The sequence below is a fragment of the Mus caroli genome, unplaced genomic scaffold (assembly GCF_978045245.1).
Source record: "Mus caroli unplaced genomic scaffold, Mus_caroli_1 scaffold_17, whole genome shotgun sequence".
Taxonomy (NCBI): domain Eukaryota; kingdom Metazoa; phylum Chordata; class Mammalia; order Rodentia; family Muridae; genus Mus; species Mus caroli.
This window is the reverse complement of record NW_028227272.1, coordinates 56,086,438-56,104,371: the sequence shown is the minus strand read 5'-3', so window position 1 is coordinate 56,104,371 and position 17,934 is coordinate 56,086,438. Positions and strand designations below refer to the sequence as shown.

At 36.3% G+C, this 17,934-nt stretch overlaps 2 pseudogenes; both read left to right on the top strand.

Annotated features, from left to right (window-relative positions):
- The first annotated feature begins 3,506 nt into the window (after positions 1 to 3,506).
- On the top strand, positions 3,507 to 4,437 carry LOC110311815 (olfactory receptor 5H19-like; annotated as a pseudogene).
- Positions 4,438 to 12,696: 8,259 nt separating this feature from the next.
- On the top strand, positions 12,697 to 13,636 carry LOC110311748 (olfactory receptor 5H19-like; annotated as a pseudogene).
- The last annotated feature ends 4,298 nt before the right edge of the window (positions 13,637 to 17,934 follow it).

The following is a 17,934-nucleotide window of genomic DNA, read 5'->3' as shown; positions in this document are numbered from 1 at the left end:
CTATAGTGTCCAGTAGCGAGTCATCTCTTTGCCTCCAGTGAACCCTGTTGCCCCAGTGGGAATTCTAGTTCTTCAATCCTTCTTCATGAAAAAGAATCAGGCAATGGTATAAAGGTTCTTGGATTGCATGAAAAGTCATATAAACGCAGTTTGATGTGCTTAGTCACAAAACTGTCAGACAAACTGTAATGCAGATGTTCATTGCACAGGCTCCTATTCTCTGTACCATTGTGCTTTTCCCTGCTTTAAAACACTCAACCCTTTATAAGGATCTTTGCATTTTTAATTTTACTTGAAATGGGTAAGAAGCAAATAAGTTGTGTAGTGTTCACCATGCTTTCGATAGAAATTTAATAAGTCATTTTAATTCATAAAAATTTTACATAGCTTGTGTAAATGATAGCAGCAACAAAAATTGCCTATATATTTCAATTAATGACTAAATATAAATGGGTAAAATATCTCTAATTGTTCTCTTTAATATATTTTAGAAACCATTTTACCTAACTAAATTTACTTTTAGCTGTGACCCTGGTATTTAACAGCTGGGCTATCTTTCCTGACTATAATGACTTTTAAATTCTCCAGAAGTAGGGTGTTAACTCAAAATTCATTATGAAGTTGTAATGATTCTCAGATTAGCAATTATGAAGATTTCGGTAAGAGAGGCATTCTTTAGTTCTGTTTCTTCCTATGTCTTTAAAGTTCAGTTACTTAAGTAGATGATTTAAGTTACATCTACTTACAACAATTATATTTATATTATTGCTTATTCATATATAATGCATATTGTTTATAAATGTGTGCAGAGAGGACTTTACATATAGAATAGTTTTCATCATGTAGCATACCTTGATATATATTTAGATATATGGTTATGTATATATTAATGAGTACATATTATAATATGACACAGATATTTTTGGCTATCTTTCCTGTATTAATGACTTGTTTTAATTCCACATATCAAGCAATCTGAGAATTTACATCTCTTGCTATGCTTTGAGCTCCATGAAAGAAACACCATTTTATCCCCATAAAATTACCCTAAAATACAAATTATTGGCATGGTGTATATCATCTGTATGCAAAATTGATCTGGATCAATTTTATCCTATTCATCAAAATAAGAATAGAATGGAAACTACACAGTTGTCAGAGAGTAATTTGAATATGTGTTCTTAAATCAAATTATTTAGATTTGGAGAAAAATATTTTCTATTTGTTTTGACATCAAAAATGCATCATATAAATACAGGGGAAAAACCTCATCCACTGACCACATACATTCAAATACTCCAACTAAAAAATGATGATGTACTCAAACTTAATGTGTCTGTTTTTAAATGTATGCTCTAGGGAAAATATATTTTCATTTTTATTAAAAAATGCTTTTTGCAAGATCAATAATAGTTAATAAACAACAAAGCTAAGACCAACATTGAAAATGGAGCATCAGAAATTTTTTTTCTATATGTATTTCAAGTGTCCATTTAAATAAGCTTTTATTTACTTATTTATTTTTAATTTGGAGGACTATAATATATTTATATCATTTTGTCTTTTTCTCGCCAAATAGTCTCATGATCTCTCTCAAAATAGTCTCAAGTATTTAGGGAGATACATGTATGTGTATGTACATATATATATATATATATACATACATACATACACACTACATATATATACATATACACACACAATTATATACACACACATACACACACATACACACACACACACACATATATATATATATGCTTATGTGTGTGTGCATTATATATATATATGTGTGTGTTATATATGTATTATATAGAGAGTGTATATATATATATATATATATATATTTAAGTACATATGTGATTATGATATATGTGTGGTTGTACTTTTAAAGAGAAAGAGGCATTCTAAATTTTCAGTCCTAAGTTGCTTTGTGACAATACTTTCTCTCCTTTTTTCTAGGTAAATCCATCTTTGTTAAGCACTGCCTGCTTCTCTTCCTCCATTTTATTTCTTTTTATCTATCCAAGTGTATCTATCATTCCATGTCTGTTGTGGTTTTTCTCTTGTTAATGCTTTCCTCTTCTCTACTCTCACTTTTTTATACTTTGTATAATCGCTTTTCCTTAGGTGTTCTACAGGTAAAAGATCGGGCAACAAACAAATGCCAGGTCTCCCCATACTTTTCAGAACACAGAGCATTATTGAATGACCCTATCCTCCCCATCATTTCCTGCTATTTTCTGATTAACTCAGTAAACTACTTTCACCAAGCCACTAAAATTTTGTTAATCTCAACAGTCAGGGATCTCTTGCCATTTGTCCCTAAAGATCCTTTATTTTGCCTACTGACACCATATTTATCTGTTATATTTTTATTAACTTCCCCACCCCATTAATACTACATTCTTCAAATATCTAGTTCAGTTCTGGTTTGTATAATTACCGTGTCTTTCCTTTGATTACTTTGAAGTAACATGGACTCTGGAACTCATTGGTTTTAACATAGAAATTCTGGAGTATCAGAGGAATTGGCTGGAAAAACACAGTCAGTCATACTTGGTCACTAGTGTTAAACCTTCAGTAAAATAATAATACTAAATTTACCATTCATTTTCAGTGATAATGGCTAAGAGAATAGTGTATCTTAATAGTGCCACGCATTTTGAAACGATCATATTCATATTCAACAAATGTTATTTTCATGCCATTGAACAACAGGTATGTATGTGGTATGTTACTGTATAATAGTAGGTTAATATTATAAGTCCTTTCAAATTTATCTCTGTTTATTATTATCCATGAGGCCAAGTCAGATGTTTCAAAAACAGTATTTACATTTAATAGCACCTGGAGAAATTTTATAAAAGTAGGCCATTATATTCTTGTTTATAAACTCCTAAACCAACTTATGATCTTACAATCTACAATTTGCATAAATATTCCCAGACAACTCTGCAGTACATAGGAGTCTCTAGGTATGTTAAAAGTTTTTCTATATTATTGACTTATAGATTCCATACCAGAACCTGATTTTCTACACTTCCCTATAATAAATTTTGAAAGAAATTCCCAAGCTACTATAGATTGTAAGATATCACTTTATTAAATTCAAGTATTTGAATTGTCTAAGACCCTTCAGTTGAATTCATTGTATAATCTAGACTCTTAAAACATTTCTTTCCTTGATTATGACCCTATTACATACATTCAGAACTTTTAACCTAGCCAACTTGTAATGTCATACACTGCACAGAAAATTTAAAAGGTATCTTTTCTTTAAATACATTAAAAAGTTCAAATCTTTATTGGAAAAATGAAGTAATTTCTTAACTCTGAAGAAAAGTTTTCATCATATGTAGTGATATGAAATGAAATTTCGTGGCCAACCTTATAACTACAGACTTGTGTTTTAAATTCTACTACCCAACATTTTACTCTACGAATTTTAGTGAATGCTGTGTCACATCAGTCATTTTTCATTTCTAGAGACAGCCAGTGAGGACATGCAAATGGACAACACAACAGTGCTCATTCAGTTTGTTCTCTCAGGACTTGTTCATCTGCCCCAATGGAAAATCCCCCTGTTCCTGCTGTTCTTGGTCATTTATCTCATCACCATTGTGGGCAACCTTGGTTTGTTCACTCTTATCTGGAATGACCCTCACCTTCACATTCCTATGTACTTATTTCTTGGATGTTTAGCTTTTGTGGATACTTGGTTATCATCCACAGTGACACCAAAGATGCTACAAGACATTTTTGCCAAGAGTAAAATTATATCTTTCTCTGGGTGCATGATACAGTTTTTTTCATTTGCAATCAGTGCAACCACAGAATGTTTTCTCTTGGCATCAATGGCCTATGATCGCTATGTAGCCATATGCAAACCTTTACTCTACCCAATGATCATGACGAATAGACTCTGAGTATGGCTTTTAATATTGTCCTTTTTAGGTGGATTTATTCATGCTTTAATTCACGAAGGCTTTTTATTCAGATTAATTTTCTGTAGCTCTCACATAATAAACCACTTTTATTGTGATGTCATGCCACTGTTAAAAATTTCCTGTAATGACCCTTCTCTCAATTACCTGATGCTCTTTATTTTCTCTGGCTCGATTCAGGTATTCACAATTACAACTATCCTTGTCTCTTATACACTTGTTCTGTTGTCAATCCTAAAGCAGAAATCTATCAAAAGTATAAAAAAAGCCTTTTCCACCTGTGGAGCCCATCTCCTCTCTGTTTCTTTGTACTATGGCCCTCTGCTCTTCATGTATGTGCGCCCTGCATCTCCACAAGTAAATGATGAAGATATGATGGACTCTGTATTTTACACCATCATAATTCCTGTACTGAACCCAATTATCTACAGTCTGAGGAATAAGCAAGTAAAAAAAATCACTGGCAAAATTTTTAAGGAGAAATACTTAGATTTCACATTATTGTCTGTCATGCACTTATTAAAACATGGCAAATTTGTGCAGGTTTAATGTGGATATATTTCAAACATTTTCAAAATATTTTGAAAATGAATCCAACCTAGAATTGTTGTTGTTGTTTTATATGTGTATGTATGTATGTGATGTAGGCATACTTATTTGTGAATTGTTACATTGTTAATGGAATCTTGTGCAGAGACCAGAGGAGGTCATATGTCCTGCATAATTCCCTTTATTTACTTTCTTGAGATAGTGTCTTTCACTGAACCTCGAGCTATAATTTTTTCCTGCGAACCACAGTGATCCTCTTCTCCACCATTCACATCACTGAAATTATATGTGAAGGCATGATCTGTTCTTCATCAGAAGCCCTTTCATATTGACATTTGTGTTGCTAGGAGAGCAAACACAGTTTTGATCTTGAGCAGCAAGTGCTCTTTCCCACTGCACATATCCCAGTCCCCCAGAGATAGCATTAAGTGAACTCTTGTTCATGTATCAATTTCTTTAAAAATATTTGAAATGAATTTTAAGTTATCCAAAGACAGAATAGAAAAAAAAACAGAAATAAAAATAAAACTCTTTAATAGGTCTGTACATTATTTATTATGACATAAGTACATTAACTGTTATAGTAGTGTATTTCCTGTAAAAATAACATGAATATAATGTCATTGACAATTTGGAGACTAGTAGAACATTTCCCTATTCTGATGAGGCAGAGTTATGTATCTGTAAACAGATGCAAACCATGGAATTGTTGCTGAAAATATGAAAGGTCTTTCATTAAATTTTGTTGGGAAATGATAATTCATACAGCAATTCTACTTGTTTTTTCTTTATGGAAGGATAAAGACACTGGAGTACACATGCAAGAATAAGACTGGGCAGACTGTCAGAGGATGTGCTGTGGTCAGTGTGCTTGGGAGTGTGAAGAGAGGCTCATTTTGCTCACCATCTGGGCTGTCCTTGACATTCTCTCTAGTTCCATTCTCATCACCATCCAGGAAGTTTCACTAAATCAAAATGTTAACAGTTTTCATAAAATAAACATGTAAGGGATTTTATTGATGAAATGTAAAGGTAGAAGATGGGAGAACTATCACAATAGCTTAGATTATTAAATAGTGAATTAACTAGCATTCAAATGGGCTATCTAAGAGTTATTAGAGTTTATAGTTGAAGAAACTGTATTATAAATGTATATGAGCTAAGCTCAAAGAGTGGTAAGAAATGATGTCATAGTCTCCCGTGATTTTTGTTGTTTGTTTCATTTTTTTTGTCTGTTTGCTTATTTTGAGCAGATGAGAAAAAAAGAAAATTGTGGGAGCTTTATATTTGGGTTGACCTTGATTGCAAATATCATGCACTTCCCGGATGCAGAATAAATGAACCATCTTCAGTCTCACCTCTGTTACATTTTTTTTGTTTGTTTTATACATACACTTAAATTGCCTATTGATAACCTAGTGAAGACACTATTCCTCTTATATATATACATTGCAAAACTTTTTTTGCAATGTAACAACTTTCTGTTGTTAACTCTTTTCCTTTCCAAACCTTTTTACCATATGGGTTTTGGATTAAATCTTTCTTGAATAAATTTATGTGAAAATGTAAAGATACAGAGATGTACATATGCATTTGTATGAATTTAGAGATCATATGTGATGTGATCTTATCTGTGAGCATGATTGCATTTTTAGATATATTAAAACATATTAGTTCCCAACATCCTTTGTTTGATCACCATGGAATTGTTTGAGGTATTTTGTAAGACACAGCATCTTGTTCTGCCATATTGAATTATTAATAGGTTGTGTGAACTTTAACATAAGGTATATGTGGAGAGTTTGTAAATAAATTCATTTTATAAAAAAAAGATTGTGAGACTCTAATCCCACCCTTTTGCCCCATTTTTGTTCCTTAGACATGAATGAACAGTTTTGTTTCCAAATGCAAGTGGTCCATGGTGTCAAGTCTCATAATAAAGTATTGATTCTGTTATTATCCTTTGAAGGGCTGGATTCGTGGAGAGATAATGTGTGAATTTGGTTTTGTCATGGAATACTTTGGTTTCTCCATCTATGTTAATTGAGAGTTTGGCTGGGTATAGTAGCCTGGGCTGGAATTTGTGTTCTTTTAGTATCTGTATATCATCTGTCCAGGATCTTCTGGCTTTCATAGTCTCTGGTGAAAAATCTGGTGTAATTCTGATAGGCTTGCCTTTATATGTTACTTGGCCTTTTTCTCTTACTGCTTTTAGTATTCTATCTTTATTTAGTGCATTTGTTGTTCTGATTATTTTGTGTTGGGAGGTATTTCTTTTCTGGTCCAGTCTATTTGGAGTTCTGTAGGCTTCTTGTATGTTCATGGGCATCTCTTTCTTTGGATTTGGGAAGTTTTCTTCTATAATTTTGTTGAAGATGTTTGCTGGTCCTTTGAGTTGAAAATCTTCATTCTCATCCACTCCTATTATCCGTAGGTTTGGTCTTCTCATTGTGTCCTGTATTTCCTGGATGTTTTGAGTTAGGATCTTTTTGCATTTTCCATTTTCCTTGATTGTTGTGCCGATGTTCTCTATGGAATCTTCTGCACCTGAGATTCTCTCTTCCATCTCTTGTATTCTGTTGCTGATGCTCGCATCTATGATTCCAGATTTCTTTCCTAGGGTTTCTATTTCCAGTGTTGCCTCATTTTGGGTTTTCTTTATTGTGTCTACTTCCCTTTTTAGGTCTAGTACGGTTTTGTTCATTTCCATCATCTGTTTCGATGTGTTTTCCTGTTTTTCTTTAAGGACTTCTACCTGTTTGGTTGTGTTATCCTGTTTTTCTTTAAGGACTTGTAACTCTTTAGCAATGTTCTCCTGTAATTCTTTAAGTGAGTTATTAAAGTCCTTCTTGATGTCCTCTACCATCATCATGAGATATGCTTTTAAATCCAGGTCTAGCTTTTCAGGTGTGTTGGGGTGCCCTGGACTGTGCGAAGTCGGCGGAGTCCCGGATCCAAGATGGTGCTCCCTGCTCCTGAGGCAGAGGGCTCCAGTGCAGGGCAGACCACTGTCCTCCGGCTGGGAGGGTGTCGGATGTCTGCAGCCCCAAAAGGGTGCTGCCTCAGCAGCTCTGTGGCTCCCGCCTGCCCCAGAAGCTGTCGGCCTCTGTGGTGCACACTGTCACCTGTGCAGACTAAGTTCCAAAGTTTGGGGGAGTCCCGGATCCAAGATGGCGCTCCTGTGCAGGGCAGACCACTGTCGAATACCCAAGATACAAGTTGCAAAGTACATGAAACTCAAGAAGAACAAAAACCAAAGTATGGACACTTCGCCCCTTCTTAGAATTGGGAAAAGACCTGCTTCACCCAGGGATCCTTTCCATAATCAGCCTCAAATCACAAACCTTGATATAGGTTTTGCTACTTTTTGATGTAAGGAAGTGCTGGATGCAGTAAGTCTGTCTGTCTTTATCTCTGTCTCTGTCCCTCTCCCCTCCCTCCTGTCCTCTCCCTCCTTCTCACTCTCCTCCCTTCTTCTCTTACTCTGCCTACCTCACTTCTTTTCTGTCCTCCTCCTTCCATTGCCTCATGAACTCTCACCTACAAATATTTAATAATAAAATGTTCTCAGCAGCACCACTCTTTGGTCTCTGAATTTCATTCTTTGAGCTTTCTCAACCCAAACCTGAAAGCCCAAGGCAGTTTTGGGGACCATTGAGTTTTATAAAATCTACACTCCCAAACCAGGCTCACCAATAGGTTAGAGGTTCCTTCTGACTGAAGGGGTTTGCAATCCCATTGGAAGAACAAAACCAACCAGAACCCCTCCCCCCGGAGTTCCTAGGGACTAAAAAACCAACCAAGGTGTACACATGGAGGGACCCATGGCTCCAGCCGCAAATAGAGCAGAGGATGGTCTTGTGGGGCATCAATGGGAAGAGAGTCCCTTGGTCCTATGAAGGCTCTATGTCCCAGTGTAGGGGAATGCCAGTGCATGGAGGCAGGAGTGTGTGGGTGCGTGGGGGAACAGCTTCATAGAAGCAGGGGGAGACGTATAGGATTGAGGGTTGGAGGGCAGACCAGGAAAGGGGATAACATTTGAAATATATCATTTTTCATTTTATTAATTAGTTATTTTCTTCAATTACTTTTCCAATGCTACCCCATAAGCCCACCCCCCCCCAATACTCCCCTACTCCCACTTCTTGGCCCTGGCATTCTCCTGAATAGAGGCATATAAAGTTTGCAAGACAAATGAGCCTCTCTTTCCACTGATGGCCAACTAGGCCATCTTATGATACATATGCAGCTAGAGACACTTGCTTCGGGGGTACTGGCTAGTTCATATTGTTGTTCTACCTATAGGGTTGCAGACCCCTTTAGCTCCTTGGGTACTTTCTCTAGATCCTCCATTGGGGGCCCTGTGATCCATCCAATAGCTGACTGTGAGCATCCACTTTTGTGTTTGCTAGGCCCCAGCATAGCCTCACAAGAGACAGCTATATCAGGGTCTTTTCAGCAACTTCTTGCTAGTGTGTGCAATGGTGTCAGCGTTTGGGGGCTGATTATGGGATGGATCCCCTAGTATGGCAGTCTCTAGATGGTCCATCCTTTTATCACAGCTCCAATCTTTGTCTCTGTAACTCCTTCCATGGGTGTTTTGTTCCAAATTCTAAGAAGGAGCAAAGTGTCCACACTTTCGTCTTCGTTCTTCTTGAGTTGCATGTGTTTTGCAGATTGTATCTTGTATCTTGGTTATTCTAAGTTTCTGGGCTAATATCCACATATCAGTGAGTACATATTGTGTGCGTTCTTTTGTGATTGGGTTACCTCACTCAGCATGATGCCCTCCAGGTCCATCCATTTGCCTAGGAATTTCATAAATTCATTCTTTTTAATAGCTGAGTAGTACTCCATTGTGTAAATGTAGCACGATTTCTGTATCCATTCCTCTGTTGAGGGACATCTGGGTTCTTTCCAGCTTCTAGATGTCACAAACAAGGCTCCTATGGGACATAGTTGAGCATGTGTCCTTTTTCCTGGGTGGAACTTTTTCTGGATATATGCCCATAAGTAAAGAAAATATCTAATTTTTTAAAAATGAAATAAAGAAAGCTTCCTTTCCTCTTGTATACAGCCCAACACCCCTATATCATTTGTGTACTGACAAAAAAATTAATTATTGTCTAAACCTATCAGGAGTGTTACTAGTGATCAGAGGTAGTCTGAGCGGTGATTCCATCTTTTCAAGCTAGACTCAGGCATGGCATGTGTATTCACATTGTAAAAGTCTGTGGAGCTCTTGTAGTCATTAAGGACTCCTCACATGTGTCCAATCCACACTGGACAGCAGGGCAGTGCTGCACTGTCTTCAGGGAAAGCTTGTGATCGCAGAGGGGATTTTCAGGTCTCTGCTCAGGGATGCCACTGGGTGGAGATAAGGTCCAAGGAAAATACACAGTTAGCGGTTTCCCCCCTGCATTTATGGAATAAAACCATCAAAACTGCCATAAGAACTGCTACCAACCTTCCAATAGCTATACACTGCTAAGTTCTTGGCTGCCTTCAAATTACCAACACTTTTTAAAGACCTCTACGACATCTCTCACAGTATGGGTAAGAGAGATGATTTATGCAATAATATGAATGTATTGTCTAAAGAGTTAAATGCTGTTTAAGTTGTGATTCTTTTATATTTAGCTTACCAGAACTCAGCTTGGTATAAAATAAAATAAGAACAATGAATAATGTCACTATATTTTAATTTTTGTTCACAAATATGAAGAAATACAGTAGTTTAAAATAATTTGTTTTGCTAGTGATGTTATAACTTGAACAGTAAATTCAGTATACTTGAACTAAGATACTGATTTTAAAGACCTAAGTAGCTATTGTTCTTGTATATGAATTTTTTCTCATAATTCCATTAAAATGATTACTTTGCCTATTTAGTTAAAATCTTCCAGACTGGTTACTTAAATATATTTCCCCTATATTATCAAGTTCTGAGAATACTTTATTTGAAAAATATCTATATACACAAAGAGAAAGATGCAAATATGTAAGGTAGAGGTAAGAGTAGAAGATGTATGTTTCACGAAGGCATACACAACTAATATATAAATATGCACATTTGTGACTATGTTCAAATAAACACATTCATTTAATGACTGAACACATTGACACCCTATGTATCTCTGGTATAAAGATTCAATGTTTGGACCAATCTTACTCTGCAAGAAAAAAAATCACTAGAGATGAAAGTGCTATCAAATAAACCCAAAGTGATATCTAGAGAAAAAGTTATAACTTTAGTTTTTGTATCATAAACTATGGATTAAATATGCAAAGAACTATCAGTCAAGCATGTAAGTGTGTTACTGCAGCACACAGTTTGTGATATAAAATTTAAATCCAATGCCTTTTGGACTCAAAAATTTATAGAGAAATATATTTTAAAGTTTCAAAAAGAAAATAAAAATACCCAGGACTGGCAGTAATCCAGTAATTAAAGAACAACAGGCAGAAGAAACTCTAGATCTCTTCCTCATTTTCATCCAATTTTTCCCTTTCCTGGACTTTTCTCTTCTTGATAACTTCCTTTTATCCACCCAGATGTTTTTTTTTTTTATCAAACACGTTCCACAGATATCATTTTGCATATTGTAAAAGGGCAAACAAGCTGTCCACAGCTTGTCCCACTATCTTTGGCTCCCTGAGAGCATGTTTCTTCACTGTGGAGTTCCTGATGCCACTCAGTGTCTGCTATTCTTTGGCATTAACTACAGTCTCAGCAAAGCCACTAAGTTTCTTAATTTCAGCAAACAGAGATATCTATTGCTTATCCTACTAGAGCATTGGTTTTGACATCTGACAGTATAATTTTATTTGGTAATTCTTATACCTGTCTTTTCTTTTGGGTCACAATTCTCAACACTCTAGTTGAATTTAGATTAGGTTGTTTTACTGATTAGTTATTTTTTTAACTGGCAGTATCTTTCTACATATCCCAGGTATAACTTTCATTCTCCCATCCTTTGCGTGTGGGGATTACAGGTATGTATGACTTGGATCAGGGGTTTTCTGTTAATTTTTTTTCAATCATTTTAAAAATTAACTTATTCCCTTTACATCCCAATATCAGCCTCTCCTCTCAGCACCCACCCAAGCAAGTCCTCCCCAGCATTCCACCTTCCCCTTCTCTTTTGAGTCAGGTAATTCCCTTCCCTGTGTCACCTTACAGACAATTATCCTCCACCCCAATTCCCACCCTAGCCCTACTTCCACACATCAAGTTGCTACAAGACTAAGCACATCCTCTCCCACTGAAGCCAGATAAGGCTATTTCAGGGTGTGAGAGCCATAGGTAGACAGGCAAACAGCAAGCTCAGGGACAGCCCCTGCTCCAATTTTGGGGATAACCTTCATGAAGAGTGAGCTGCTCATTTGCTACATATATTCAGGGTCTTATGTCCACCTCATGCTAGCTCTTTGGTTGGTAATTCAGTATGTGTGAACCTCTAAGTATCCAGGTTAATTGACTCTATTGGTCTTCCTGTTGAGTTTCTGCCCTCTTATGGTCCTCCAACTCTTCTTCCAACTCTTCTGTTGGACTCCCTGAGCTCTCTCTAATGTTTGGCTGTGAGTCTTTGCATTGCTTTCCATTGGCTGCTAGGCAGAGCCTCTCAGAGGTTTTCTTTCTTATCTTCACTTTGATTCTAACTTGAATGTCTTACTGAAATTTTTAGAATGCAGTTGGTTGACATGAAAGGACTAAAAGGAATCAAAAATGCCATTAAAGGGGAAACACTATACCCCCAATTCTTTATAGAGGAAGGCAGGTAATAATGTTGCAGAATATTCTGGAGATGCAATGTGGAGGGGTAAAATATTCGTGCTTTAGCTAGGAGGTTTGGTTTTATTGTTTGTTTGTTTTAGTCTATGTAAAAGGTTTTTAGTTTCTATCTTTTCATAACAAAATCTAAGAAATGTAAGTCTGAACAAATTTGTGAGACAAATACTCTGTCTTTACCCAAGAGCCACTAAGTACAAGGTGGGTAAGAAATTAGTTTTATAGATGCTTTTAACTTCTTCCACATAACTCCTTCAAATGCCATTTTTAAAAATAGAGAAGTAAAATGCTATATTGTTATGGTTATTAGTCTATAATCATATATGATATCAAATGTACTCTCCTGATATTTGATTTATAAATCTTGGTCAACATTCTTTTTCCTGTGTTTTATTTCAGGGATTATCCATTGAGAATTCAGAAATGAAAAATTCAACTGTGCTGACAGAATTTGTGCTTACAGGGCTCACAGGGTCTCCAGAGCTACAGGTGCCCTTGTTCTTGTTTTTTTCTGGTGATCTATCTCATCACTATTGTAGGGAATCTTGGTCTAATTGCTCTTATATGGAATGACCCTCACTTACATATCCCTATGTACTTCTTTCTTGGCCATCTGGCTTTTGTGGATGTTTGCCTATCATCCACAGTGGCACCAAAGATGTTACTCGATTTCTTACAGATGAATAAGATGATTTCCTACTCTGAATGCATGATACAATTCTTTATCTTTGCAATCTGTGTTACTACAGAATGCTTCTTGTTGGCAGCTATGGCATATGATCGCTATGTAGCGATATGCAAACCTTTACTTTATCCAATGATTATGACTAAGAGACTATGTATATGTCTCTTAGTCCTGTCTTTTGTAGGTGGAATTCTTCATTCTTCAATACACGAGGGATCTCTATTACTACTAAACTTCTGCAATTCCAATATAGTACATCACTTTTTCTGTGACATCGTTCCATTGTTAAAGATTTCCTGTACTGACACTACTCTTAATTTTCAACTGATATTTATTTTTGCTGGAATAATTCAAGTCCTCACTGTTGCAATTGTTCTTGTGTCCTATACACTAGTGCTGTTTACGATTTTGCAAAGGAAGTCTGTCCAAGGCATGAAGAAGGCTTTCTCTACCTGTGGTGCCCATCTCTTATCTGTGTCTCTGTACTATGGGCCTCTTCTGATCATGTATGTGTTCCCCATGTCCCAAGAAGCAGATGGTCAAGATATCATAGACTCTCTGTTTTACACAGTCATAATTCCTGTGTTAAATCCAATCATCTACAGCTTGAGGAACAAACAAGTCATGGATTCTCTGAAAAATGTGTTAAAGAAAAAGGTTTAGCCCTCACAGAGGTTTGATTTAGTATTAAAAATATCAAGTTTTTCCTCTGTAAGTTTTTTTAATGCTTTAAAAATATGCAAAGAATTTTGAATTTTAATTTTCTTATATTCCTTTGACAATGGCTAAATAAAATTTTCAATTTTTTTTATCATTTAAGATGATTTCCCTTAAAAAATACCTAAAATATTGTTGTCTATGGTGGTTTGAATAATAAATGGCCCCCCATATCTCATGTATTTAAGCATTTTGGTACCCATCTGACACGACTGTCTGTAAATATCCTGGCATCTCTAGGACAACAGATTTGCTGTAAAAAATATGTCACTGGAGATGAGCTTTGAGATTTTGTTGTCTTCCTCTACTTCCAGTTTGTTCTCTCTGTTTCCTGATAGGCTGACAAAATCTGATCAGCTAGCTTTCTGCTTCAGCTTCTGCTTACTGAGATATTATGGACTCTCAGCCTTTGGAAATATAAGTCAAGGCAAACCATTTCTTCCATAAGTTGCTTTTAGTCATGGTGTTTTATCACAGCAATACTTCTGTAACTAAGACAGAAGGTGGAACCAGACATGGGTATCCATATAAAGAACCTGATCATCTGTATTTCTTATAAGTATGCAAGACTTTCAAACTTTTGAATATAAAAGTGGTGAAATGCTGAGATTAGCAGGTTATTACAGCAGAAGCCCAGTACTTGAATTTTACATGCTAATGATTAACTTTGAGTCTCCAATAATGCATCTGTGCCCATTAAGGAAAGAATTGCAAGCACTTATCTTTGGAGTCTTTTTAAAAAGCAAGTCCAGATTTGAATTCTCTGTTTCATGTTCCTGGTGTCTTCTATCTTCTGTCTCTCTATTATGTGAATGTGAAGAAGGTTGCTCTATGTCTCTGTCTGTGTTTGCCCTTGCATATATCTGTATGTTATATATATCTATGTATGTCTGCATCTGTCTGTCCACAAAAAAGGACTCTGCTCTCTCCTTTATTCAACAGCAAGGACACCATTATTCAGTGGACGGGAGCGATGTGATCTTTTATATAAATTAATAGAATTTTTAAGTAGAAGAATGGAAATTGATAGTTCATAGAAATCATTAATAGAATTTTCTAAGTGATTAACTCAGTGGCTTCAACTGATTCCAACTGACCCAGATAACAAGAAGTACTATAAACATCATTGTTTAAATCCAAATACTCATAAATGATGAGTTTAATCTTTACGGTGGATTTTAGAACTTTGCTTCCAACCTATGCATTTACTGCTTTCAACAAATGACACATGTCCATTATTCTGCATCAGGGATATGTTAGAGTACATAACTTAAGATATGCCTATGTATAGATGGGAAATGCCATGCAATAAGTGTTGATAGCTACGTAGTTCTCTTAGAATATGGCATAACAAACAGGATAATCATTTAGCAGTCATAAGTCTTAAGTGATTTCAAGGCATATTATTAACTTTGGCTATGAGGTCCACAGCCTAAAAGACAATAGTCCTTAAAGTAATGTGTGCTGTGTAGCCCTGGCCTATGACATTTCAGAATGGAGTAAACACTGTGTTAGCAACTGGGATAGTGAGCATCTGTACTGTATTTTGAAATATATTTTTTCTGCCCATGTCCATGAATTAACATAGGCTGTGTTAAAAATTAATGGGCTATCTTACTTAGTGGAAGGAATTCAAGACAGCATAATGTTGAGAGTGTGGAGTAGTTATTACTGAGCACACTTATATGGGGATAAAATTTAAGAAAAACAAGTAGGACAAAAAGAAGTACAAAATGTACAGTTTGGAGAGCAAAAGAACACTATGAGCCTAATATTATATACACTAAAAGTGAGCTTTTAATTAAAAAATATTAGTACCATTAAGGAGAGGCCTCCTACTCTGCATTGGAACAGTAAGAATGATACACCAAAAGCAATACCTTACTGAGCTAAACTTTCACATTTTCAAACAGTGTCTAAGAGTATTCTTCTAGAACGGAATTTCATACAAAAGCTGCAGCTAGCCGGGCATGGTGGCACATGCTTTTAATCCCAGCACTTGGGAGGCAGAGGCAGGTGGATTTCTGAGTTTGAGGCCAGCCTGGTCTACAAAGTGAGTTCCAGGACATCCATGGCTACACAGAGAAACCCTGTCTCAAAAAACCAAAAAGCAAAAACCAAAAAAAAAACAAACAAACAAAAAATCTATGGCACCCTACAATCAGGCATACTCATGAGATGAAGGGATCCACTTTTTGGCACATGGCATGATCCTGTTCAGATACTTAATATGGGGAAAAGGGGGAATGTTGCTGTATTTTCCACAGAATGCTGCAAGATCATGCTAGCTTCCAATGTGACAGGCTGACCTGTGAGTAGGAACTGACAGTGCCATGGCAGTGGTGACAAAAAAAAAGCTGTATTGAGCGCACAGAAAAGGAGAAATCGGAGAGAGCAGACACAAGCAAAATAAAGAAACTCTTCCTATCTCCACCATGGGCTAAAGCAAGGAGAGCCAACCTGGTGTCAACTTGGGGACAACTAAAAAAGTTGATTCGTGATGTGGAGGGACTGCTACAATATTTCGTCAGAGACACTGTTTTTGGCCATTCAGGCCAACTCCTTATAGCTATAAAAGTTTGTGTACCTTACCTGTATGCTTATTGTTAAATAATTTTAAGAGTCAAGATCACCAATCTTGGCAAGTCTTTTCATATTCATTGTAATTCTTGTCAATCAATTAATTGTGTAGATTCTAATTTAGATAAGGAATCTGCTGTTATGATTTTGTTAAAGAGACCTGCTTATGTTTTGCTGCCTATTAGAGTTAGAAAATAATCCTTGGTTTAAAATTCTGGGAATGCAAATTTTGAAAAGGTATCTACCACAGCTTTAAATCAGCAGTTACATACTGCTCATGTTTGTTAATGATAAGCATAGGAATATTTCCATAGCTTTGTCAGAGCAATATATTATATAGATAAAAAATTAAAAGCAAAGGTTAATGCCCTAGAAGAAGTAGTGCTAGCAATAGGGCAAGATACTGCAAATATTAAGACCAGGTTAGCTATTAAATGTCATGCTTCTTTCCAATACATTTGTGTTACCCCCTTACCTTATAATACAACCACTGATTGGGAAAAGATTAAAGCTCATTTGCAGGGAGTATGGAGAGATACGAATATTTCTCATGACTTGGAACAGTTAAAGCAGAAATTTCAGATATTAGTAAAAGTCATTTGGACACTTGGAACATTGATGAATTGGCTAGAGATTTGAAAAACAACCTAAGTGCATTGAACCCCCTGGATTGGGTTCAATATATAATCCTACTTGTTATTATTTTTGGCATTGTTTTATTAGTAATTGTTGTGTTTCCACTCATCTTTAGAGTGCTCCTGAGGTCTGTAGCTACGACGAGGCAGGGCATCCTGGAACTTCGGCTGAAAAATAAAAAAAGAAAGGAAGAAATGCTAAGCACTCTGGTCGAGTTAGCTTGACAGGCTGAGGCCTGGAAGCTACTCACGAGGCAGAAGAGTTTCACGGAAACTCACTCCTGGAGTCTGGCGTTCTCTCTAACCAATACATTAATTCTCCATTCCCACGTTAGTCTAGTGTATGGATCCATGTGCTCTCTTTTAGTATTATCCTATTATAAGTGCCTTTTGAGATTGAATTCTGATATAGCTAAAGCCTTCACCAGTGTTCCAATGTCCTAGAAAGTCCTTGAGCAAGACCATGGGCTTGGAATTCAGTAAAAATGTTGCTATTCAGTGACATTCAGAATTGCCTCTGGTACTACACTATCACTTTGAGTAAAAGCTAGGTCACTGCCCTACACAGGAATTTACCATCACCTAGGAATAAGGAAGTTTCAGACCTAAGAAGAAACCAGAGTAGATACTTAGAACTATAGATAGCTGAGTTACACCCATACACACATATTTACAATGGCCTAAGTGAAGGTTGACTATACAATAGACTAAAATAGGAACTATGGCAAGGGCATGAAGCCCTTGACCCTGGCTTCTAAGATTAAGTGAATCTTAGGTGGAGCCCTTGTTGATCCCAGTTGTTAATAATGAATTCTATCCCAGGTGGACCTTCTGTGTTTGCATTCCTCTGTTTTATATAAGAATCCAGTAACCTCTTTGTACCTTGCGAGTGTGTCACCCAACTTCCTTATTGTCTTCTGTATAAAAAATAAAAAGCTTGATGCTCGATTTGACAAATTACATTCAGATTCTACACAACCTCTCCTGTGTCTGTCATCTCATCTGACACTTTGCCCACCTGCGACTAGA